The sequence below is a fragment of the Suricata suricatta genome, chromosome 10 (genome assembly GCF_006229205.1).
Source record: "Suricata suricatta isolate VVHF042 chromosome 10, meerkat_22Aug2017_6uvM2_HiC, whole genome shotgun sequence".
Taxonomy (NCBI): Eukaryota; Metazoa; Chordata; class Mammalia; order Carnivora; family Herpestidae; genus Suricata; species Suricata suricatta.
In genome coordinates, this window is record NC_043709.1 from 28,956,716 (window position 1) to 28,982,691 (window position 25,976).

The 25,976-nt window shown below is 39.4% G+C and overlaps 1 long non-coding RNA gene across 1 annotated transcript in view; it reads right to left on the bottom strand.

The window, feature by feature from the left end:
* Nucleotides 1-15,547, bottom strand: part of LOC115304963 — a 33,379-nt gene extending 17,832 nt beyond the window's left edge. Inside the window, exons 1-6 of the long non-coding RNA XR_003914692.1 lie at nucleotides 15,196-15,547; nucleotides 9,674-9,801; nucleotides 6,401-6,536; nucleotides 3,822-3,997; nucleotides 2,422-3,464; nucleotides 1,296-1,335 (exon numbers count right to left, since the gene is read on the bottom strand). This is a non-coding gene — a long non-coding RNA (uncharacterized LOC115304963). The remainder of the gene's footprint in view (nucleotides 1-1,295; nucleotides 1,336-2,421; nucleotides 3,465-3,821; nucleotides 3,998-6,400; nucleotides 6,537-9,673; nucleotides 9,802-15,195) is intronic.
* Between the last annotated feature and the right edge of the window lie 10,429 nt (nucleotides 15,548-25,976).

The window sequence follows — 25,976 nt, forward strand, 5'->3', positions numbered from 1 at the left end:
AGCTTTTTGGATGAGTTTCTAATTCTGAATGTTCAAAAAGGATTAAAAAATGTGACGTATCTACAGAAGGACAAAAAAAAAACTTTAAAAAAGTTTTTCTAGTAAAAAGTTTCATAAGTGGTCACTTTGATATCACAAGATGTAATAAATTAGCATGGCCTTAAGTTCTCAAGCACTAGATAATTTTCCCCTAATCAATATGAAAAGTATTAATATATTACCATATGAGCCAGCAATTCCACTACTGGGTGTTTACCCAAACAAAATGAAAACACTAAACACTATATCCAAAAGGATATGTGCACCCCTATGTTGATTGCAGCATTATTTACAAAAGCCCAAATATGGATGCAACCCATGTGCCCATCGATAGATGAGTGGATAAAGGAGATGTTTATATTATGAAATATTACTCAGACATAAAGAAGAATGAAATCTTGCCATTTTGCAACAACATGGATGGACTTAGAGGATATAATGCTAAGTAAAATAACTCAATCAGAGAAAGACAAATACCATATGATTTCACTCACATACAGAACTTAAGAAACAAAACAGATGAACAAATGAAGAATAAGATAGACAAACAAAAAAACAGGGACACCTTGCTGGCTCAGTTGGTAGAGTATGAGACCCTTGATCTAGGAATTGTGAGTTCAAGCCCTACATTGAAGGTAGAGTCTACATTAAGAAAGAAAGAAAGAAAGAAAGAAAGAAAGAAAGAAAGAAAGAAAGAAAGAAAGAAGGAAGGAAGGAAGGAAGGAAGGAAGGAAGGAAGGAAGGAAGGAAGGAAGGAAAAGAAAGAAAGAGAGAGAGAGAGAGAGAGAGAGAGAGAGAGAGAGAGAGAAAGAAAGAAAGAAAGAAAGAAAGAAAGAAAGAAAGAAAGAAAGAAAGAAAAAAGAAAGAAAAGGACAAAACAAAAATAAACACAAACCAGACTCTCAAATGCAGAGAACAAACTAGTGTATGCCAGAGGAGAGGTGGATGAAGCGCATAAGGAAAATCAATAAAGGGGATTAAGCATACACTTATCTTGATGAGCAGTGAGAAATGTATAGAATTGTTGAATCATTATATTGTACACCTGAAACTATTATAACACTGCATGTTAGTTATACTTGAATTTTTAAAACCTAATGAATAATTATTTCATAAATTCCTCTTGAATTCCAGCAGTGTTCATTATGGCAATATTGAGAAGGCACTCCTTATTTTGACATTAAAATCATCCTAAGAACTATAATCATTTGACACCCTTCCCCTATTCTACACATGGCTGAGAATCACACACTTACATGCAGCTTGTCTCTTCTTTAAGTCATCAGTCCAAATCAGCTGCAAGAAAAAAATTTACAGTATGAATAAAGCAAAACACACACACATACATACACACCTGGTTTGTTGAATTGAAGTCGGTCCAACAAAAGAAAAACTTTCATACCTTTGAGTCTTTCACTAAAAATTACTTTGAACACCAATCACACCCTTGCTAAAATCCATTTGCTGCATAATAAATCCATGTATGAAAGACATTGTATACTCAGTTGATGTAGTTTTTCTTTTTAAAGTTTATCTCATGATCAAAATTTCACAATTCTAATCGTTAAATAGCCTATCCTGTCTTGGTGGTTATCAATCAAGCTATATAAAGGGTAAAAATTCAGCAGAGTGGTGGTTCATTAGGATTCTCCAGAAAAACAGAACCAATAGGATATATATATATATATATATTCATATATGTAGCTGAAAATGAATAGATATAGACAGATATAGATACAGATATAGATATCTTGGGACTTCTCAGCCTCCAAAATTCATATATATTGGTTCACATGATTTTGGAGGCTGAGAAATCCCACAATCTGCCATCTGTACGCTAGAGAACCAAGAAAGCCTGTGGTGTAATTTGGTCCGAGTCCACAGGCCTGAAAACCATAAGCACAGATGTCTGAGGAGAAGAGAAGATGGATGTCCCAGCTCAAGCAGAGAGCAGATTCTTGCTTCCTTTACCTTTGTTTTCTATTCATGCCCTCGACAGATGGGATGATGCCCACTCACATTGGCAAGGGCAACCTTCTTTACCCAGTCTACTGATTCAAATGCTACTCTCTTCTGGAAACATCCTCACAGACATGCCCAGAAATGTTTTACCAGCTATCCTGGTATTCCTTAGGCAAGTCAAGTCAACACAAATCAAATTGATACCCATCGCAGGTGGTGGTGTGAGCTTCATTAACAACATCACCTCTGACATTCACTTACATACAGCCTTTTGTGTGCCTGACACTGGGCTAAGCATTTTACTTACATGATTGATCTCTGTCAGTCTTTTCAACATATTGTGACAGGTGATATATAAGAATTATTTCCATTCTCCAGTTTAAGAAATTAAAGCTTAGGGAAATTCAGTAACTTGCTCACCATCATAGGGTAAGAGGCAGAGCAGGCATTAAACACATAGTTCTGTATGATGCCAAAAGCCCAGGTCCAAAGCCCTAAATCTCTAATTACCCATTTCCAACTTGAAAACAGGTCCTTGGCTATGTCAAAGCATTCTGTATGAAACAAATATGAAAGTCAAGTTATATTAATGTAATCAGTTAGGTAAACAATGTGATTTGTAGACTCTCTTGAACTGAGTTTTCATTTGTTTACTTTTTATGCATATCCTATTTTGTTAGATGAAACTGAGGTTCAATACAAAAAAATAGCTTCATAAAGAGCAGTTGGTCAGAAAAGCAATCTGGCAAAAATAGAAAATGTTGGAACCAGTTACACTGGCTGCCATGAAGGCACGTCACTCTACACCTTTCTTCCCAGGGCCTAGTGGGAAGGCATTAAATTGACCTAAACTCCAAGTTTCCCAGGGTTTGGCAGGCCGTCTCTTACTAAGGGCTGGTATGACCACACAAGCTGTCCAAACAGCCACTCTGGGACCAGGCCACTCAGGGTGTGGCCATTTGGACTGGTGTGGATAGAAGCAGTGAGCAGACCACAAGGCGAGGTTCCTACGGTAGTCTTCTTGGCATCCAGGTCTCAGTATTCCCTTTCATCACTGTCATCCACCCCACTCTCTCCAGAAGGGCTGGTGGGAAAAAGGGAGGCTTCCACTCCAACTGGGAGAACAGTTGAGAAGGCAGAATCCCACCCCACGCGGGGGGCTGCCAGGCTTCCGAGCAGCCATGTGCCGTTCTGCAGGAGCACTTGAGTATGAACCAGGCTTGTCAATACACATGTCAGCATTCATCCCACTGATGTGACTCAGCTGGGAGCTCACTCTGCCGTGGGGGTGGGCCCGTCCTTTTTATTCCTCTAAGGATTTCCTGTGAGTTGAAGGATCACGAGGAGCTGCCAGAGTGAGCATGTGCAGATGGCAGGTGAAGTTGTGCATCAGCAAAGAGCAAGCACTTTTGTTTTTTTCAGGAGTGGCAAGTCAAAATCCGGCTATTAACAGAGGAGGTTCACTGGGGAAGTCAGAAAGGAGAGCACATTGGCATTCACATTAGGCAGAAAAGGACCCACGGAGCTGTTAGAAAACCCGGAGGGAAATAGAAGCTAAAGAACTTTTCCTACTTACACACTAATGATGTTTATCTGCACAGAGCCTGCTTTTGTGCCAGTGCTTTATATACAATTTAGGGGCCATTAAAATTTAATTTAAGATAATTCATTAGAAATGTATTTTGTACTGGAAGTTTCAGAATAGTAACTCAAACATTTCAGAAACCTCTGTTTTCACTTACACTGTGTTTTGCCTCCACCTCGGAGTAAACAGCTCAGATACAGTAACCCACCCAAAATAATTGACTCTTGCCTCCAACCTTGCTTCTGCATATTCAAACACACAGCTGTGGGAGTGAAGTGAGAGGCAGGGAATTTGACAGCGAAGAATCTCTCTCTTTTACAGAAACTCGGCACTTTGGGGGTTGGGAGATATGTTTTCCAGAGTGTTAGACACACTTCTTCAGTCCTAATTGAGAACATTGCTACTGGCATCCTGTAATTGCAAATGCAGAATTTAAATATCAATTTAAATCAAATAGGGACGAACAAAGAAAAAAATTCAAACCACTCTAATAGAAAAATCTTCAATTTCCTAGATTATCGATATCAATTTATATGGATAGCTATCGAGATCCCTACATGGATGTTGAATTTTCAGTGTGAAATAAAGGAATAAATGTGAACATTAGAATCATAAAGTTTACAGTAAAATCTAGACCCTGTCCATTTCTATGATTTTGGACAAATCACTTATGCACTCTATGGCTTGGGTTTTCATCTGAAAACAGGATAAATCATACCTACATAATACATGTAATAGTATTATACATTATGCATGTATACAATAGTATACATAATACATAAAATGTAAATCTTCGCCAGTTTGTGAACTTCATGAGAGTAAAGAATCAAAGATTTTGGTGTTTTTCCCTCTGTTGCAGTATCTTCAGTAGCTAAGACTTTGGCACTCCAATATTTGTTGAATGAATGAATGAATATTATACACATTAAAAAAGATGCCACATGGGGTGCCTGGGTGGCTCAGTCGGTTGAGCGGCCGGCTTCAGCTCAGGTCAGATCTCACGTTTGTGGGTTCGAGCCCCACGTCAGGCTCTGTGCAGACAGCAAGCTCAGAGCCTGGAGCCTGCTTCAGATTCTGTGTCTCCCTCTCTCTGCCCCTCCCCCTCTCATGCTCTATCTCTCTCTGTACCCAAAATAAATAAAACATTAAAAAAAAAATTAAAAAAAAAGATGCCACATGTGAAATGTCCATCACACAGTTAATTAATAAAAGTTTGTTCCTTCGATAACCCCTACCATCTTCATTCCCACCATATTAGCTCAAATGTTTAAGGCTGAATTCATTCAACTCAATTCATACAATAGGTTCATTTTCAGATACGCTTATATGTCTATACTGAGAATTATTTTGAGCCCTTAATTATCTTTCCTTATCAAGGCTACTAGCCAGTACTGTTAATTCAACCTCCACAGTATATCTCAGATCCATTCACTTCTGTCCACCTCCACTGCCATTGTCTCATCTAAGCCACAGTCCCCTAAATGGACCCTAGCAATAACCTCTTAACTGGTCTCTCCAATCCCACTGTGCCTTTACAATCCATATTTGGATCTCCTGTCTCATCTGGTATCATTATTCTCCCTTGCCGATGTTCCACCCATCCAGACTTCCTTTCTGTTCCTCACATATCAGTCTCTTTCTGTTCCTAAACCTTCGTGCTGGTTATTCACTCTGCCTAGGAAGGTTTTTACCCTGACTTTTCTGTAGATGGTTTCTGTATGTCTACCAGGTCTCTGCTCAAATGCCCTTCTTCAAGGAGGCTTTCCCTCTTTATCACATTTTCTCTACAAATAATTCCCTATAACGCTTGGAATGAAGTCCAGACTCCTTGCCAGTAGCCAAGGCATGATCTAACTACTGCCTGCCTGATGCTTTAAACTCATCTTCTACCACTCTGTTCCCTGGTGCCTCTACGCGCCTAATCCCTTCCCCACCCACCTCACTCATGTTCCAGTTAGGAGAGAAGAATTTAGAAATCCATATAACATTGGAATGATCAAGGAAAACAGACACAGCAAAAATACAGTAAAAGGCATAGAAGTAAGAAAGCAAACAAAATGAATGAAAATAAAAGATTAAAAAAAAAGTAGAAAGAAAACGGGAGAAATGGAAGACAGTCAAAGAAGATACAATATTTGGATAAAAGGAGTGCCCCCCCCTCAAAGATTTTTTTAAATAACAAAACAGGGGCGCCTGGGTGGCTCAGTTGGTTGAGTGTCCGACTTCGGCTCAGGTCATGATCTCACGGTATGTGGGTTTGAGCCTGCTTCGGGCTCTGTGCTGACAGCTCAGAGCCTGGAGCCTGTCTTCAGATTCTGTGTCTCCTTCACTCTCAGACCCTACCCTGCTTGCACTGTCTTTCTCTGTCTCTCAAAAATAAATTTAAAAAAACAATAAAAAATTTAAATAACAAAACAAATATTTTAAATTACAATTTAGGAAATTTTTCTTTATTTTTTTAAGATTTATTAATTTTTGAGAGATAGAGACAGAGCATGAGTTGGGGAGGGGCAGAGAGAAAGGAAGACACAGAATCTGAAGCAGGCTCCAGGCTTTGAGCTGTCAGTACAGAGGTTCACGTGGGGCTTGAACTCAAACACTGCGAGATCGTGACTTGAACCAAAGTCAGACGCTTTACTGACTGAGCCACCCAGGTGCCCCCAAAATTTTCTTTAAATATAGATTTGAATCTCTCTGTTGCAAGGGCACACTGTGCTATAACAGAAAAAAATGATTAGTCTTATGTTAGTAAAATTATTTAAAACTTCAAATATAGAAAGAATTGGACAGCCAGGCAAAAAAATATCAAGTTACTTGCAAAGGAAGGACATCATGTTGGCTTCAGAAATCTTCACAGCAATTATAAATTCCAGAAACAGTTAAACAATGCCTGCAGAACACTCCACCAAGAAAGGGTACATCAAGAATTCTATATTCAGCCAAGCTGTCCCTAGAGAATAAAAATTTCAGACATTTTATATATACAAGACTTCATGGAATATTGTTCTTATGGACATTTCTCAGGGACACTACTAAAGGGAAAACTTCAGTCAAACAAGATATAATGAGGAAAGCTACTGAAAAAAAGACCCCTGAGTATATTTAACTGCATAATGGAAATGATCACACAAATTGCAGCATATGATAAAGGAACATAATATAGTTGTATATGCTAGACAATCAAAAAAGAACTCAACATTTTTTTTAAATGGGAGGTAAAAGGGAAAGAATGTGAGTGAAATAGCAAGCTTGCCCATCTGCAACAGCCAAGAGTCTAACACTGTAATTTAAAATGGACTTACAAACATAGATAACTCACAAAAGAGAATACTAGGAAAGATAATTGAATAAAGTTGGCAAGTAAAAGAGAGAAAAATGAAGATAGAATAGTAAACAAGCTACCTTTATCATCGTTTATGAAGGTAAACTAATAAATTCTGTATAATAATTCTAATAAAGATTAGGACTAATGACATTATATATATGTAAAATTATGAAAGTATTAAAATAAAAATGTAAACCTCCCTCCCTAAATCCCAGCCAAATTTCACAGAGAAAAAAATAAACAAAGCAAACAGGTGTCATGGTAACAGACTTTATAAAAAAGTTATAAAATTATAGAGAAACATGATAGGGGGCTCCTGGGTGGCTCAGCCAGTTAAGCTTCTGACTCTAGATTTCAGCTCAGGTCATAATTCATGGTTATTGACTTTGAGCCCCACCTCAGGCTCTGTGCTGACTATGGAGCCTACTTGGGATTCTCTCTCTCTCTCTCTCTCTCTCTCTCTCTCTCTCTCTCTCAGAGAAATATGATATAAGAGAAAAACAAAATTAAGACCAAACATTTTTGTCTATCAGTAAATATAACTTTCCTTGGTTCAAATCAAATTTTTACAGATTGAATCACCAGGTGAAATCTACTTCATGCCAAATACAAGAAAAAGACCAAAGATAAAGGCTTACAATAAAAGAGTGGTCACAGATCTATTGAACAAAAACAAGTAACATAAAGCAGAAGTCATCACCTCAAACGAGGCGGAAGTCAGAACAAATGGCTAAATAAGACAAAGAACAGAACTGGATAATGCCAAAGTGCAATTCCCTATAAAGATACAACAATTATGTATATCTATGCACGAAAAAATATCAACATGTAAAGAACAGAAATTACAGGAGCTATAAAAAGGAACAAACACAAACATGCTTATCTTGGGGGACTTCAGTTTGCCCCTCTGGTACATGACCAATCATAAGGACTAACCCCCTGCAAAATTTAGCCTTGGGAGTGGCATCCAGGGACTAAGTAATCCGCGGCCATGGTGAGCACCCTTTGCAAAGGGAGTGGTAACCTGTACAGTCACTTTTGTTTCAGTTTAAATTTCAGTCTGAACTTGAGCAGCATCATGCTGACACAACACATTCATAACAAGAGGGGAGTTTCCTGTTCTTTTTATGAAGCTTTGTAACCTTGGTTTCTGGGACTCCTTGTTTTGGAAAAAAAAAATCACTTCCTGATGATTTCTCTGCTAAAGAAAAATCTGATTAAAACATAATTAGGAAATGAACATGCTTTAAATAAAGTTAAGCAAGTGATCATTTTTTTGTTGTTTTTAATTCAACTTAAAATTCGAACACATATTATCATTTTTCCGCTACAAGGATGCACAAGAATAAAAGTAAAGACTTACTGCTTGCTGGTGCTTGTAATAGGTGTTCAGTACCACAAAGACCACACATACCACATGATTGTGACCGTCACTATGGCAACTAACAAAATTTTCAAATTGAAATACCCACTGTCAGCTGCCCACACAGAGCTCTCAGATCTGGCATCCACTTCCACTCCAAGGTACCGTGCGCAAATCTGGAAGCCCCGCCATCTTGTAACCACAGTGAAGAAGACTGCCTACATTAACTCTGCTCCTTTATTTTCAGTTGACTGCTTCATATGTCAGTACTCCATTCAAAAATGGAGACCGCAGGCTTGGATGCCCGGTCTAGAAAACGGCACAGAGAGCCTGAAGCAAACATGGTATTAAATTAGCAATCCCATCCATATGTTTTCTCCTCGGCGCGCTCGGAGCCACGAAAATGAGTTCATTAAAAACAACTCCTCTATCGCATAGTGGATTTTTTTCTTCTCCTGAATCAGATTGTCATTTCAATCTGTGTGATTTAATTTTCTAACATCAAGTCCCTCATATCCAGAGGGCCTTTCCTCAAATAAATGCCACACAGGAAAGCTGATACATAATACAATTGTAGATGGTTCTGTTTAAATCTGGGCGGAATGTCCTGTTTTGTTTTCAAAGACAACAGAAGCCTCCGTGTGGGGATTTGGCCATTTGGGGAAAGCTGAAAAGATGGGGAAAGTGAAAAAAGAACAGTCCTGCCCTAGGAGCACACCCTTCTGATGGGGGAGGTGCGGGGGGGGGCGAGGGGGGGGAGAAGTCACTGGCCACTATCCTTATGTGTTCAGCAAACGTCACTGTGTGATTCTCTCTTCTTGCTTCTGCCTCAGAAGAAACAGGAACTTCGAGGGCAAGAAAACCAGAGGAAGTGACCTGCGTCTTCTTAGCAGTACAGGCACATGAAAGAGGCAAACTAAGGTCCTTTCTGCTAGGACATAAAAGTTAGGACAAAGGAATCCACTACTGAGACAGACATTTTCCTATCTGGCAGCAAAGATATCATCGTAACAGTAACAATTAACAACCCAGTGCTCACGGAGTGCTTAGCTAGATGCACCAGGCATTGTTACAGTGTTTTTCATAGATAGACTCATTTAATCCTTGCTTTCTGTGCATCCCTCATGTCCCCATTTTACAGACGAGAAAACTAAAGCACAGAAGGTGAAGCAGCTCATAAGGTGTAGGGTGGAACTACTATTAAACCCAGGAAGTCTGTTTTCAGTTTTAGATCCTGAAGAGATAATAGGTGTCTAGGAAAGTATACAATTATTTCCATTCGTGTCTGTTGACTTTCAAAGTCTATACAAAAGGAAAAAAAACATGATTTATCATAGTGATGTTTAATGGGACTAGTGTTTAGTGAGTTGCTAATTCTATAGTTGGTAGAAAATGTCACCGGAGTATGGTCAGCCGGGGGGAATCAGCAGAGTCGGGCTCCCACAACCAGCCTGAGGCAGCACACCTGAGTGGCCAGAGCAGCATTTTGAAAGGTGAGGAAGCCTAAAGTTGATCAGATGGAAGAACCTGGCAAAAGGAGACAAAAATACCATCAGCTCATGACTATTTGTGATTTATGACTGGGAAACACAGACCATTCAACTAGCTACGTTAGCCAGGAAGTTCAGTTTTCTGTCCATGAAAACCTTATGTATTCATTTTCCATGACTGCTGTGACAAATGACCACACACGTAGCAGCATAAAGCAACACAAATTAAATATGTTTTGGTTCAGTAGGTCAGCAGTCTTGTAAACGTTTCACCAGACAAAAGAAAGCAAGCTGTCCACAGACTGCATTCTTTCCCGACATTCTGAAGGAGAATTCATCTCTTGCTCATTTGGATTATAGCAGAAGTTAGTTCTTTATGATGGTAGGACTGAAGTCCTTGTCTTTTTGCTTCTTGTAATGGAGGCCCATTCCCAGCTTCTAGAGGCTACCACATTCCTTGTCTCCTGGCCCCCTTCTTCTATCTTCAAAGCTAGAAGTGGTAGTTGAGTCCTTTGAATCCCTCCCACTTCTGTTTCATCTCTTTGACCCAAGTGGGAAAGTCTCTCCCCTTTAGAGGACTCATGTGAATACATTGGGACAATGTAATTAACTCAAGATAATATCCTGAACTCAAAACCCATGTATTTGATTACACCTGCAAGTTCCCTCACCATGTAAGGTAAAATATTCACATTCCTGCACATTTCCACAGATTTCTATCTCCAGGTCCAGAGATAAAGATGTAAACATCTTTGGGGACAGGGGGGCATTATTCTGCTACTACACTTACGAATAAGAAGCATGAATGAAAGGTGTTATTTGTTCCTCTTTTTCTCCTTAACAGCTTTATTTAGCTATAATTGTACATTAAACTGCACATCTTTGAAATGTACAATTTTATGAGTTTTGACATATGCATATCATATAGACCTATAAACCTATCACCACAATCAAGATAATGAGTGTATCCATTACCCCTAAAAGATTTCCCGTGCCCCTTTGTCATCCATCCCTTCCTCCTTCAGCTCATGCCCAGGCAACCAATGATCTGCTTTCTGTCATTGCAGATGATTATTCATTTTCTAGAATGTTATATAAATGAAATTACACAGTAAGTCCTTTCTTTTTTTTTATTTTTTGGGGGGGTCTGGCTTCTTTCATTCAGCATAGTTATTTTAAGATTCATCTATATTGTAGTATGAATCAGTAATACTCTATGACAACTATGCCACTCCTAAATGCTACTGGTAGTGTTTCTGCCTGGGACAGTGTGTTAGGAAGAGAAAAGAGACTAAGAAAACACAAAGCTCTTCTGAGTTTCGGTCCAGCTCAAAGACAAGTACAAATCCTGGGATAATTTAAACACTTGAAATCTTAGACACTGAAACAACATTTTATTCTATCAGTAAGTTTTTGCTGTGTAAGAAACAAACTCCCCCCAAAACTGAGTGGCTTAAAACGAGTCATTTTTCTGTGGATCGGTGATTTAGGCTCGTCTCTGCGGGTCAGTTTTTCTGCTAGAATTGGCTGAGCTCACTCTGTGGCTAACGTCAGCAAGGGAATCGGCTAGGGGCTGATTCAATGTCTCAATGTCTGGTGGTTGCTCCTGGCTGTCAGTTGCTGCTAGCTGCCAGTGGGGTGACAAAGATGAGTGATCCCAGGTCTCCAGCAAATTTGTCCCAGTTTATATTCAGCTGGTGGCAGTCACACGGTTCCCAAGAGCAGCAAGAGAGGCAAGCCCCAGTGAGCAAGGGTTTTTCAAGCTTCTGCTTGCACCGCATTTGCGAATGTCCCATTGGTCATAGCAAGTCACGTGACCAAGCCCAGATTAAAAAGGTGAAAAAATACACTCGGCTCAGGATGGGAGTAACTACAAAGAAACACTGCAAAGAGGCCTGTACACGGGTAGAGGAAGAATTCGCAACCACATCTGCAGTCTGCCACATCTTCCTTCATTACTCCACTTCCTCACTACCCATTCATGCCTCAAGCCATATTTCCCATTCAATTTCCGTACCCATCACTCAGCAGAATCTATTCTCTCCTAAGTTACCAATGACCTTCTTGTGTCTTGCTAAACCCAGGGAACCCATTTCACTCATCATCTCACTTGGCATCTTGGCATCATTTGATATAATCTTCTCCCTTGGCTTCATTGACTCTACTCTTTTCCTTATAGTCCTCTTAGGTATTTCTTCACAGGCTCCTTTATGTAATAAGTGTGTAACATAATGCCTGGCACAAAGCATGCATTTAAAAATTGTTTGTACGGGGTGCCTGGGTGGCTCAGTCAGTTAGACCTCCAACTTCAACTCAGATCATGATCTCTTGTCCGTGGGTTCGAGCCCTACGTTGGGCTCTGTGCTGATAAGCTCAGAGCCTGGAGCCTGCTTCCGATTCTGTGTCTCCCTCTCTCTCTGCCCCTTCCCCTCTCATGCTCTCTCTCTGTATCAAAAATAAATAAAAAATTTAAAAGTTTTTAATAAAAAAATAAAAATCTGTTTGTTGAATGAATGCTTAAGTGTATAAATAAACAAACAAATAAAATGGGATCATGTTCCTCTACACATCAATTAAATGTTGCAGTTTGCCAAGCTGTAGTCACTGTCTATATGCTGATGACTTCCAATTTTATGACTCCAGCCCAAATCTCTCCTGTATTTCAGGTATGTGTATGTAAACTTTGACTGGATTTTTTCCCACTGGTATCCCAAACTCAACCTATCCAAATCTGATCTTCCTACCTTCATTGTCAGACCTACTTTTTGCACAGATTCCTCCACAGTCTGCCCAGTCACCCAAGCCAAAACTCTGAGTGTCATCTTTGACTCTATCCTTTGGTCACCAAGTCCTGTTACTTCTTCCTTTTGAAATCTGTCCCCTCATCTCCAACCAGGTTGTTTCTAGAACTTTTGTTTAGGTCCTCATTAGTCCTCATTCAGATGCCTACAACCACCACCTAACTCAGGGTTTACAGAATCTCTCTGAAGACAGGAAGCATATGTTTTACCCCAAATCTTCTGAATCAGAGTGTCTCAGGAAGGGACTTGAGAATCTGTATGTTAATAAAGCACCCCAGATAATTCTTCTTATTGGAAAATTTGGGGAAACACTGTTACAATTTGCCTCCTTGACTCCAGAATTGCCTCCCACCCTACAATCCATGTTCCACAGCATTGCCAGAGTGATCAGTTTAAAATATGAATCTAATCTTATCATGTCTTTGCTTAAAATATTTCCATGGGTTTTCATGGTGTATATGATAATACATTCTTTCACAGAGCCATCGTATCTCTCTGGCTTTCTTTTTCAGTCCTCCTTAGTTATGGACCCTGTACCTTATGTTTAACTGTTTCCTAAATGCAGTAGGCCTGCCCTTTCAGGCTACTGTACCCGTCATACCTGCTACCTAGGTCACACATCTCCTGACCCCTTCATTCATCATATTCTTTTCTAACACTTAAGTAAGAAAAGCACTCCTCCAGGTTCTTTAGAAATACCAACTCACGTATTCATCCTTACAACCCTGGGATGGGTAAGTGATGGGTACCATTATCATCCCACTCATGGAGAAAAGTGAAGGACATTTGCCTGGAATCATGCATAGTTTCTGATAAAATCAAGACTTGAGCCAAGACAGCCTACCTGTAGAATCTATGCATTTAGCAACCACGCTCTAGTGCCTTTCTTTCATCTGGTTAAACCCATTCTTATTCAAAGCTCAGTTCATGCATTGATGCCTTCTGGAAGCCATCTTAGATCCCCCGGTCTAAATTCGCCTTCTGGGCTTATTTTTGTCACAGCTCTCATAGCACCATACAGCTAAAGTCTCTTTTTTTGTCTTACAAACCAGAATGTAAGTTCCTTAACAGAGGGAGACACATTTTTTGTACTCCTAAGCCCCAGCACAATGCACAGCATGAAGTAAGTACTAACTATAGGATAAATTAAAAAAGAAGAAGAAATGAATGAGTGAATAAATGCATATATTAACTGACAAAGAAGCAGCAGAGAATATCAACAACAGACAGTTTGAAAATTCTGCCCCTGAATCATCAAGTCATCTGTATGTGATTTCATGGGGCTTTTCAATTTTTGGCATATGAGATGGCCTACCTTGTATCAAAAATAAACTCTGGAGTTTTATTACAACTTCTACAAATTTTCGTGGGAATTCAAATTAAATGCATGATTGGACATTTATTTGTTTAATCTACTCAGCAGATTTCTTTTATTTCTCTGTGTCAAGCACGAAAGCTAAAACTATTTCTAGACCTTTCATCTTAGGTCAGCTTTCCCCTTAATTTCTTCACTCCAAAATGTTGAACAAAACAGGTCCCTTTTTGTGGTTGGAAATTTTGGCTTTACATAGAACCTTTCAACACACAACTGTCAGCACCTGATTATGGGTCATTTTTTAGCCTCTGACTTTCACTTCCTTCCTTAAATAGGTCTTTCAGATGAATCATCTTCAGCTACTCTGTGATTATGCAGGGAAAGGTATATAAATGAACAGGATGCACTCAGCTCCTAACTACCTTTATCCTTCTGTGTTCTGACTTTAGGGGCTCATTTTCATTCAGTAAAAAGTTGAGTGACTACTGTGTGCAGGGTTTTGTGTGAGCCATCAGTTCATTAGCACTTCCAACAAGAGTGAGAGGAAATAGAGCTGAGAAAGCTCACATTCACTGGTTTTCAGCCTTTTAGTGTTTCTAGTTTCAAGGGGAATTTAGTGGGAAAAAACTTTGATGCGCTATTATAATATTTGTGCAATTCTTTTTCTATAGTGCATGTCATTATTAAAACAATTGCGTGTGTGTGTGTGTGTGTGTGTGTGTGTGTGTGTGTGTGTGTGTGTGATCACTCAATCAGCACAGTAGCGGAACCCCTTGGCTATTTAAAAATTTATCTCTTAGCCTATATTCATGAATATTTCATCAAAGTCATTTCTATAATATACATGCTGATAGTCATAGCTATCCACTTATTGGATCAATTTTGGAAAAGAATACAGTTTGGTAAATAATTTCTTTAATGGTGGTTTATTGGTTGATACAACATGTATACATTCCATGAATATTAATGTGAAAGAATCCACCTCTTTTCTGTATAAGAACAAGAAAAGTCAAAGTACCAAGACCTGTAATACTGGAAAATACTGGAATGGATTAAGGAAAGAGGAAATTTACAATAGGAATTCTTGTCTTTTATCTTCCATATGAATGACATCCTAAATATGTATGATCCTGACCTACATTTCTGCAGTGGAAAGCTGTTTCCTGAGTGAAACACAGCTGCAGTGTAATGTGAGGCAACAGACATACGAAATGTCCAGGCAACAGCGGTCTGACGGAAGAATTCAATAGGCAACAGATTGAAGCAATCACATGCAGGACCTCAGATTCCATAGGTTTTAAGAGAGATTTCGTACCTCTGTAAAAGTGCAGAAAAAAGTGCAGAAACACTTGTGGTAAGTCTTTCCATCCTGCTAAAGAGGATTCTGGCTTTGTTCAGCTTCTTCCCTCTCCTCTGCTGTGAGAAGAAAAGACAAAGGTCAAAAGAAAGTAATGCCTTGAGCGTTAGTGTTGGAGAACCATCAGAAAATGGACAGAGAGAACATCACCTCTGAGGCAATAGGAAGAAGGAAGGACTTAACAGAGTCAATTATGATAAAGAGCAGGAGAGGGAGGGCAGAGGAAATGAAGACAGCCCAAACTGGGGAAGAGGAAGCGATTCAGAAAAGAAGCTAAGAGTGACAATAGTTGTGGGGTGTGAAGACAGTTTATGAGAAAGAGCAGAAGGGAATTTTGAGGAAATTTTCTGAGAGCTGTTTGTACCCTTCATGGTTTTTGAGACATACAAGTAAAGTATGCAGATATGCATTTCATGTTATTGAAAACTGATTTCCTTTGCACGCAGTAATGCCCTGATTCATGGCTCATGGCTTTCTATCTTTCAGTGAAATGTTATGAAAATCACCTTCTCCAGCCTCTGGCCATCAGGATCTGCTGTCTCTGGATGATTTGATAAGAACTCCTTGCAGTCTTGAGACTGACTTTTTCTTCCTAACTCAGAGCACATAGCCCCATTCTCCTTCCGCCTTCTTCAGTTACTGTTACTTCTGTCCTTCATAGACAAATGATGTACTGAGTTCTAATGTCCTTGATGCCAGGAAGTGCATCTTTTTTATCTTTGTGATTTGTGTTCAGTCAGGCAGGACGCCTGGGACATGATTAGATATTCAGTTAGCTAATCAATCAATTAATTCTAGGATACATTTAAAATTTTGCTACATAAAAATGTGTGAAGATAAAGCCAAGGACCTTTGGTTTTGTTGGTGGTATCTCAATTATTACCACTTTCTTATTTAGATTATCAAATATTCTGATACTGCCATATATAATAAGAATTATGTACATGTGTCACTGATGATTTAATTACTAAAGCTTTTCTTACTGACCTTCCCAAAGTATTCTCATTTCAGTATTATATTTGGAATTCAATGGTTATTACTACCTTTTAACAGCTCAGAAAATATCACTAACTTAAAACACTTTTCTGCCAGGAAGTAGTTATATAAGTAGCATTAATAACACATGCATTTTCACTGCTCTTGCCTAAAACTTAACTACAAAATTGACCACTTTTAATCCTCTCAATTTTATGAAGGAACACATGAGATAATAGCTATAGTTCCCACACTACTTGTTTTGGTTTCTGGAAGTCTTTGTTGTCTTATTAGCTATTATCCATCTACATAAAACCCTAACATGATGAGGTACAGCAAGCCATCTCTGGATCCAAAATAATAGTGTGCCCCCTCCTACACTGTTGGCAGCAATGTAAACTGGTGCAGTCGCTCTGGAAAACAGTATGGAGGCTCCTCGAAAAACTATCGATAGAACTCTCCTATGACCCAGCAATAGCCCTGCTAGGGATTTACCCAAGGGATACAGAAGTGCTGATGCATAGGAGCACATGTACCCCAATGTTCATAGCACCACTTTCTACAATAGCCAAAACATGGAAGAAGCCTAAATGTCCATCACCTGATGAGTGGATCAAGAAGATGTGGTATATATACACAATGGAGTACTACATGGCAATGAGAAAGAATGAAATCTGGCCATTTGTAGGAAAGTGGATGGACCTCGAGGGTGTCATGCTAAGCAAAATAAGTCAGGCAGAGAAGGATAGAAACCATCTGTTTGTACTCATAGGTCTAACAGGAAAACAGGAGAAACCTAATGGAGGACCAGGGGGAGGGGAAGAGAAAAAGAGAGTTGAGGAGAAAGAGGGATGCAAAACTTGAGAGACTATTGAATGCTGAAAATGAACTCAGGGTTGAAGGGAAAGGGGGAGGGGGGGAAAAGAGGTGGTGGTGATGGAGGAGGGCACTTGTGGGGAAGAGCACTGGGTGTTGTATGGAAACCAATTTGACAATAAATTATTTTTTTAAAACACTTAAAAGAAAAGAAAGAAAGAAAAAACCAACAAAATAATAGTGCGCTGTGAGCAGTATATGGTACTAAGAGCTAATGGCTCTATGGGAACACCTATTGAGACTCTACATTGAAAGTTCTATGTTCTGAGAGCACCTGGGTGGCCCAGCTGGTTAAGTGGCCAACTCTTGATTTCAGCTCAGGTCATGATCTCACAGTTCATGAGTTCAAGCCCCATGTTGGGCTCTACGCTGACAGCACGGAACCTGCTTGAGATTCTCTGTCTCCTCTCTCTGCCCCTCCTCTGGGCATGCTCTCCCACTCTCTCTCAAAATAAGTAAATAAACATTTAAAAAAATTGTTTAAGCACTGTGTTCTGGTAACTGCGGTACGTTAAAAAGGAGTGAAAACATCTGTCTTCTGACAAAAACAATGAAACTACATACAATATATACATAATAAGTTGCTATGATATGAAATGACAAACATTTCTTTAAATGTATATACACACACATTTCTGTCAGGCATTCTCAAACCTGTGTTTTCAACAGGTCGTAAAGAGAAAAATGGGGTTAAGTGTGCAAGTGCCCAGTAGAGAGTACTCCATAAGCACTCACTGTCTTGCCATACTGCATTTTACTTTAACTTCTGACTGATAGTTCACAGCAAAGACTGCACTTTTTTGACAGTTCTACTTCTCAGACACCAAGATTAAAAAAACAACAACAACAAAGGCATCTTTCAGATTACTATTTGCCAAGCAACTATATATATATAGTTTACTACAAAAACACAAAGCTATACACACAAGTAATAAGAAAACTGCATTAAATGTGTTACAACCGAGCGCTGTTCAGACGGACATATAAATGCTCAGCTGTTTAAAAGATACAAAGAGGAATGAATCTAAAAGAGAGGAAGTTTCTGTCGAACTAGAATATGTAATTTGAAAGATATTCTAAGTAAGGTCTGATTAAGCAAAAATGTTATAAAGTTAATGTTGTATTATGTTATATACACAATTAAAAAAGAAAATCTGGGAAGCATAGATAAACAGAAAGAATACATAAAACCAGCTATAAACTCATACCAGATATAAACTCTTAAACATTTGAGTTTCCCTTCCAATGTTTTTCTTCATATATAAGCTGTTTCTACCTATTTGAAGTGCACTATCTATCTGGCTTTTTATCTTGCTCTTTTCTCATAGGTTATGCAGTAAGCATTTTCCATGCTGTGAACATTTTCTGAAATCATGATTTTAAATGGCTACTTGCTGTCCATATGATACATACACTATTATCCTGAATTTCACCACTTGCCTATTATTAGTTTCTTATATTGGTCCAAATTTTTCACTTATAGCAGAATTTTACCTGATGAAAATGATGATGGATTTTAGTTTAAAATAATGTTTTGGCCGACATGACATAAACCTCACAGAATGGACACTGAGGAGAAAGAGATGAAGGGGGAGCTGCTCAGAATAGAAAGCCAGCATGGAATTCTGTTATCTTTACTATGCTGTCAGGAAATATAACAGTTCAGTTGTATTTCTAAGTAAGTTAAAAACATCTTAAGGAAGTCAAAGAGCAGTTACTTACACAAGGAATAGATAGGAATTAAACAGTGAAAAAGGCTATGCTCTTTCCCAAACACTGATGAATGTGAGACTTGAACTGACTTCTGTCACACTTGGTCTCTGGAAAGTGTCCTCTTGTAATAACAAGATGCCATATTTAACAAACATCAAATGGCAGAATGACAACTGGGTAATAAAACAGATAAGGAGCCCATCTCACGCACAAGTAGAGCGCAAATGAACCCGGCAAAGCCATTAAGGAGTGGGAGGAGGGTAAGCAGGGGAGAAGGGCAGAGGGAGGATTTTGTCGTTCAAAACCACACAATTCCATCGGAGTGAATCTTTCCTGGTGGTCTTCTCCAGCGTCTCCCTTCACCACAAGCTCCACACACTGTAGGCATATGTCCACTGTCAGCTCACACACTCAACTAAGTTAGAACAGGACAGGCACACTTCAGAGGACAAATTCAGGATTGTCACACCTCCATTCCTCTTTTGTGAAACACTGGACAGTCCCTTCTGATATTCCATAGACCCTCTTCTCTTTTTTTAATATTTTTTAATTTTTTTAAATTTATCTTTGAGTCAGAGACAGAGCACGAGTGGGGGAGGGGCAGAGAGAGAGAGAGAGTGAGCGAGAGAGAGATACACAGAATCTGAAACAGGCTCCAGGCTCTGAGTTGTCAGCACAGCCCAATGCGGAGCTCGGACCCACACATGACCTGAGCTGAAGTCTGACACTTAACCAACTGAGCCACCCAGGCTCCCCTCCATACACCCTCTTCTTATGCTACACAGGAACTTTAGCAACAATGGACTATGAAATGAAGGATTATAAACCAAGAAGACCAAGAGAACTAGAGCAGAAAACATGAACTAAGGGAAAACATGGAACCAGTTTATAGAAAGCCTAGAGACCAATAAATAAAAGTCAGAAGAGAAGGAAATGTGGAGGCAAATTCAGACAAAGAATCAGAAAACAGATCATTTTGGACAAAATCAGATGCTCTTGCCATTCTTTTCCAGGGTCGGGAGTAATGGGAGCGTTTGAGCTGCTCAAATCCTTTTTGCCATTTCCTTATTGTTGAGGGAGAAGGGAGGCCAGAAACAATATGGAGAAGCAGTGCCCCTGGGAAATCCAAAAGCACAGAAATAAGTGTCTCTTTCCCCCTGGCCCCAGGGCCCACCGCAGTGCAGGGCCTCTCTCCATAGCACTTCCCAGGAGCTCTGAAGCTGCCCCTCTTGTTCTTCCTCTGGCCTTGTGGTTATAACAGAACTGATTTTTGAGCTCTTTCTATTCTCCGGGCATCACTGAAGATTTCCTCCTCATACTGTATCTTTTTATTTAAAAAGAAAATTCTCATTTGTACATTCACAAAACATGCTTAAGTGTGAAAGACAACCTCAAGGGGATTCTGGTACATTTGCAACTCTTAAGGAGAAGTATTTATGTTTTAGCATGAATAATAATGTAGTGCGTGTTTAATAAGTCCTTAACTAGATGCCAGAAATTCTAAGTGCTCTATATTATAAATTATGTACTTATTACACGTTACATAATTGAGTTATCCCAGTATTTCTGACATATCATAATTCCTTCTAACACCCTACTCCCATTTCACAGAAGAGAAAATTGAATATCACAAATAACACATATTGGAGTCAGGACGCAAGCCCAAACCCTTGTGACCCCAACGTCCATGCTCTGGCCCACATTCTATATGGTTTATTGCTCTGGATTACTCTGGTATTGCTGACTTTGGCATTTACTTGTCAGGAGGGTGACATTTTCGAACATCCTGCCACGAGAACATAGTCACTGAACAGTATGAACATTTAGTCACAATAATTTAGCAGCTCTGAAAAGATGGTTTATAAACCTGGGTAGATTAAATTTTCCTGCTGGCCATCTTTTTAAGTGGGAATGGAAAGGGGAAACTGTGGAATCATCTCTTGACTGCCACCCTAGGAAGAACAATGGCAGTTGTCTTTCAATTGCCTTCAAAGCCCTTGTCTTGGAACAAAAGGTGCCAGTCCACAGCAAACCTCCATTCAAGGTCAGCTAACATATAAAATTAAAGCCACACCCCTTGGCTGGACCTGGAGATGCCTCAAGCGCCCCTTCCGCAAGCTGCCTCTCTTCCTAAGTGTGAGTTCTCACTGCTTGCAGGTGCCTGCTGTCCCTGACATTGGTCATGTCCACCTCTGCCCGGGCCGTCCCTCCCAGCTCCAGGACCATTCACTCCTCTCCACCTTCTCCTTCCCGGCCACCCTGCTCAGCCCTCACTCAGCACTCCTGTGGTCATACTCGCTTCGCTAGTGTGCTACTTTGTAAATCTGAAGACTCTTTAGTGGTTTTTGTGGGTTTTCTTTTCTGATCTCATGTAGGGATGCCATGCTATTCCTCCATGCCTGAGCAAAATGTCTATTTTCTTAAAGTTTTTATTTAAATTCTAGTTAGTTATCAGGGCACCTGGGTGGCTCAGTTGACTGAGCAACTGAGTCTTGATTTCGGCTGAGGTGATGATCCCAGGGTGTGAGATTGAGTCCCACCGCAGGCTCTGTACTGAGCATGGAGTCTGCTTTAAATGCTCGCTTTCTCTCTCTCTCTCTCTCTGCCTCTTCCTCTGCCCCTGTCCCCTGTCTAGCTCTTGCTCTCTCTCTTTCTCTCTCTTTAAAATAAAATAATTAAAAAATTTTAAATGCCCAAAGTTACTCTCTTGACTTTATAAATTATTTTTATTAACTTTTTTCATTTTTTGTATGCAGTATAGATCAGTTTTCCAAGTGTTAAAGATAATGTTGGAATAGAAGAGTCCTTAGAAATTATCTGGCTCACCCCTTGTACTTTACACTTGAAGGAAGTGAGGCCCAGACGGGTCAGGGGACTTCATGGTGGAAGAGGCGGGCCTGGATGCTAAGTCCCCTGACCCGTATCCCAGGGCTCTTTTGCAGGGTCACAGGATGCAACCATTATGTAAATGAGGGGTAAACTCTTCTTTGAGAGATTATTTCTTTCTGAGCACAGATTTTAGCCTTTCTGTATCCAGCAACTCTGCTCTGTTAACTGTATCCAGCAACTCTGCTCTGTTAACTCCATTTGCTAATCTTAAATCAGAAAATAATTGCTAGGGTAATATATGATGAAACATTTGTCCTCAGGAGAAACAAGAGCAAACACTAAAATTCCTTATTGGAAATTAAAATTCTAAAGCCATCTGGCATTTTTGACTTTTAAACTCATTTAGGTAATACATTTAAGAATATTATCATGTTTGCTTCAGACAATTATGTTTTAAGCCTTAATCTTTGTTAGATATTAGTGAAAATTTTCTTGGTAAATAGATTATTATTATAAACATTGAGAAGAGGAAATCTTAATGAAAATATTTCAAGAATAATCTGAAAAATTGTTTGTCTTCTACAGTAATTAACTCCGGTTTTCACTTCATCACTAAGAGAACCAGTGGAAAGGAGAGGTTAATTAACTTATTTAGAAGCATGCAGTGTATTAGTGGTAAAGAAAGGAATTAAAGTACACACTTTTCTGTTTGGGCTTGATTTGTTTTGTTTTTCTTTTATTTAGCAAAATAAACTTCCCTTAAATTATGCATTAAATGGAATTCCCAGTTTGTTGTTCAGCCTTGTCTGAGGGGTGGGAGCTTCTGAGCTCTGGGAGAAAAAAAGAAAAAAAAACTAATAAAAACTGACCCCACTATTTCTTAATATTTATTGAGGTATTGAAATATTTATCATGTGAAGGTTACAGATCTAGTTATACCTTTACTGCGCCCCCTTTCAAATTCAAACCTGAGCCATTTGTCCCAAAGAAGGTTCAGTGGAAATGCACAGTGATTAGTTTCCGTAGAACACTTCAACTCAAGGAACAACACAGAACAAGCCTCCACTAATCAAGGAAAATGTCACTGGTTCCTATTTTGATTCAAAATAAGGAACAGAAAGGAGGGTGAGCAGACTGGAACTTCTCGCAATGACTCGGTTGGGATTTATAACAGAAGGAGGAAGTTACTTTCCAGAAGTTATGTTTGAAGTATAAAGAAATGTGTTGCTGGCATGTGAATATCAGACACACTGACTGACAGCGCTATCAGAGGTAGAAATGATACACAGAATAAATAGCCACTAAATGTAGTGACAACTTTGAGTGACAGATGAAGCATAAAAATGAACGATGTTGCCGATAATATGTCAGGAAACAAATGCCTCTTTCTTTCAGAAGAAAAAGATATGCATGTTGTGAATTCAGGCGGCCTTCCATCTGGTGAACTCTTTTGCCCTCACAGAGTTATAATTTGGGCCCAAAATGGAGCAATCCCTTTGTAGAAATTGTTACCTCTTCACTTCATTGAAGGTTTACAGCAGTTTATTCTGACTGCTTCTGCTCAGTTTTAACAATGTGTTTTATACTAACATTGTCCTGTCTACTGCATATTAAGAAATCCAAGAATAGGTTAGGTGTCTTATCTTCCATAGACCAAAGGCCATCATAAGTTCAGATGTACTACTCAGAGACTCAGAGCAAATTCATATGAGTTTTTGTACCAAAAATACGTAATTTTTTAGAAGTCATTTGCTTATAAAATAATAAGAGAATAAACTTTTGTATCAATTTAACTTTGTCAAAAATAAGTCCAGGACACTCAACCAACTGAGCCACCCAAGCGGGCCAGAATAAGAGCTTTTAAGGCAAATAGAATGCTGGTCTCTGTAAATACAAACAAAAGATTTTATCACGTGTCAAAAGATTTATCATGTTATCATATGGAGATAAGTTTTTCATACACATACTATATAATGATGGAAAACATCATCAGTTGTGCAGAGCCAAATAAAGATATATGAAATGAAAAATCTTTTAAATATTCCAAAAACTAGTATCTGGGGACTATATTACGTAAGAAAGTGACCATTTTTGAAAGTCATCCTTTTGGGGAGTATTTAAACTTGAAGACTTCCTTTGTGTGTGTGTGACATTGTCCCATATAAACACAATTCTGTGAGGTAGGTCCTATTACCATCATTATTCCCACTTACAGATGAGAAAATTGAGGCACAGAGAAGCCACTTGCCCACACTGCCACAGCTAACGTTCAAACCCAGGCAGTCTGACTCCAAGTGCCAGGCTCGAAACTTCTCTGCTGTTGTCATGAACGAGATGATGCATCTCCAAGCCTTTGTCACAGGACCAGTAACATGGACATCTCTCCTTTCAGTTCATATACATCTAACGCATCTTTTCCATAGGTGAATGACATTTCCTTTGTCTAGACACACCACGTGTTGTCCTCCCTGTACCCTACCCGTGGACCTTGAGCTTTTACTTTTCCACTATGAACGTCACTTTCCACTCTCATAACTGTTGCTTGTGTGACATCAGAGAGAAGCCATGTGATAGAGTGTGTGGACAATGTAACTTGGATCTTTCGTGGGAAGAAATGACATTTTCATTTCCCCTACAAACGAGTTGTGTGGTAGGAACTCAGAGGGTTTAGGATATTGTTATGGAGAATTTAGCTGATCATGCCAACTTACTGTTAGGAATTGACAGGCAACAGTGCCAAGCTAAATTATAATCACACAATTCTCTTTATTAGATAATATAGGCCCGCCACATTTGCTGGCTATCATACAAGGAGAAATACAGTTCTTTCACTTGGGCTTACAAAATCTACAATTTCACAGTTTAGTAGACCCAGTGACGAGCTCATACAACAGCTCTGAGGTTACAGCCTCTCTTTGCCACAGGAGCACCTTTCCATCTGTCTCTAAGCTTCACTCCCTGTTTCAGAGTTTTCTTGCTTTTATTCCCTAGATCACTCGTCCACCACAGAGGTACATTGCTTTACTTTTTCTGTCTGGATCAGACATGCACAAAACAGAACAGAAGGGGGGGAAACCCCTCATTCTTTCTTTCTGTGGCACAACAGAGTTGCTGTGAAATTTCTTCTTTGTTAATTTTTTAAGCTTATTAATTTATTTTGAGAGAGAGAGTCAGAGAGAGAGAGGTCAGAGAGATGGGGTGAGAGAGAATCCCAAGCATGTTCTGTGCTGTCGGCATGGAGCCCTGATGTGGGGCTCAAACCCATGACCTGAGCTGCAATCAAGAGTCGGATGCTGAACCAATGGAGCCACCCAGGCACCTTTGCTTTGAAATTTCTAAAACAAAATCAACCAACCTACAAACAAAAAACACCCATAGAACTAAACAAAGTGCCCTTCTCCAAGTCTTACAACATAGTCTTCATTGAAGAAGGACCTATAGTCGCTCAGAAGTCTGCTTGCCAAGCTGTGCAAAAGCCTCATCCTGCCTTCACATCCTGATCCAAACGCCTCTTCTCTCAGATGTCCCTCAGAGAAGCTCTCTTCCCTGCTCCCCTGCACCAAGGGCCTGTAGGACTGAGCCGGACAGCAGAGAATTGTCCCCTAGAACCCATTCAGAATAACCCATCTAACCAACCGTCATCTTATTCGTGCTTCTCTCTGAGAACTCTGACAACTTATGTCTCCATTCCCTCTACCTCAGTCTCCCCAAAATGCACTCGTCCACAGAAACATAGACAATATTTATTAGTTACCTGCTTAATACAGAGATTTATAGGGGTTATGAGCGTATATTTCATTTTGAGTTGGGAAAATATCACGGTACTGCTTAGAAAAGCACCCCATTCATTCATCCACGTACACTTCTTTTTAACTGTGGTAGAACAGCGCATGACTTTTGTAATTAATTGTGGATTCTAGCATTTGACAACTTTAAAAGAATTGTTGAAATGGAAAAAATAAAACGTGGAGACAACCTAAAAAAAAAATAAATAAGTCCAGGAAATGACATGGACAAAAATTAGAAATTATATAGTACATGTCTGTGTCAGTCAGTAAAGTCTTGCTCTTGTCAACAAAATTAACTTGAATAAATATTATTTAAACTTCCCCAAGAACTTTCTGGGGTGAATCAAAGAGCAGAAAAGAAAATAATGGGCCTGTACCTCAGGCTACTATATACATAGATTCCCTAGGAAACCTGTAGTGATGGCCTCTCATCACGACGGCTGATGTTTTCAGAGATACATTTCCAAAAAGGTCCCTCTCAGCTTAGGAAAGAAAATTTTAATTAGGTAGCATGATGTACTGTGATCCCTTTTAATTATTCTATGCTATCTGAGAAAA